Source organism: Octodon degus, unplaced genomic scaffold (genome assembly GCF_000260255.1).
Source record: "Octodon degus isolate 3935 unplaced genomic scaffold, OctDeg1.0 scaffold00759, whole genome shotgun sequence".
Classification (NCBI taxonomy): domain Eukaryota; kingdom Metazoa; phylum Chordata; class Mammalia; order Rodentia; family Octodontidae; genus Octodon; species Octodon degus.
The window spans coordinates 25,105-26,251 of record NW_004525335.1 but is presented as its reverse complement, the minus strand read 5'-3'; the positions used below and the strand labels follow the sequence as shown (position 1 = coordinate 26,251).

The window sequence follows — 1,147 nt, the reverse complement described above, 5'->3', positions numbered from 1 at the left end:
GGCAAGCACTTATCCTACTGAGCTATCTCCCCAGCCCCCTTCATTCTCAATAGGTATATTTTAATGGAAGACCACAGACTATACAGTTTTGTTGGCTCTCCCTGAGTATTCAGCTAAATTACAGAACCCACTATTTCATCAAAGGAAAAATTATAGAAAATATAAGCAAAACTTTGTTCTGCTTTTTATTCTTACTTGCAAGCCTTTCTTGGTTTTCTTTTATGTTATATATTTTTCCTAGGTTCAAAATAGATAAGGTTCTCTGCTTCAGATTTATCTCAGTGAAATGAGTTACAATATATTTTACTGTGCGTTGCTATTTTCCAAAACTTTTACACTGATTTCTACATGTTTCTTTTTGTATAAATTTTGATTACACTTTTCTTTCCTGCTTTAGAAAATATAAATTAAAAATTATGATTATCATTTATACAATTATTTTGTGTAACCAGGGTTTGAACTCAGACCCTTGCATTTGCCAGGGAAGCACATATTCTGAGCCATTTTCCTGACCCCTAAAATAATTAATTTTAAAGGTAACTTGGGTGTAATTGTGAGACACCTGATTTTGCTTTATTCAAAAATGAGTAATTCATGTAAGACTAGCTTTAAAAAAATTAGGCAACAATTTATTTTTTCTTTTTTAGGGGAAAGCAGAAACCCAGTTGCCCACTACCACAAATTATGCAGTCGTGTTTCCCGCATTTGGGCTAATCACAGGAGTCAGCACATCTGGAGTGCAATGGATGAGGCACCCTGGGAAAACTGCGATCATGATCATGGTATCTTCTCTGCCAGGTAAGTTTAGGCAACAGTTTCACAAAACAAAATAGTCATAAATTGATATTCAGTTTGTATTCTGGGTTTGTTGGTATTAAGTTTTGGCTGCAAATGAAAAAAAAATTCAAGAAAAAAATATGTTCTAAAAGATGAAATTGTTGTTTCTCTTTCTTGTCAAAAGAATGGAAGCAAGCAAAGCAGGACTGCTGTGCCTTTCCAGGGTGTCAGGAATTTGGTTCTCCCTGTTTCCTCTTTTCTTGGAAAGGACTTTTCAATTTTAGATTTTGTTTTGTTTTGCTGAGTCTTTAAATGGTTGATCTTCACTGCAAAGGTCATTGACTATGTGCAGATAGCTGTTAGAGCTTCT

The 1,147-nt window shown here is 34.4% G+C and overlaps 1 non-coding gene across 1 annotated transcript; it reads right to left on the bottom strand.

Moving 5' to 3' along the window:
- Positions 1-646: 646 nt before the first annotated feature.
- LOC111814868 lies at positions 647-806 on the bottom strand. Its single transcript, XR_002819739.1, has one exon. It is a non-coding gene; the product is annotated as a U1 spliceosomal RNA (small nuclear RNA).
- Between the last annotated feature and the right edge of the window lie 341 nt (positions 807-1,147).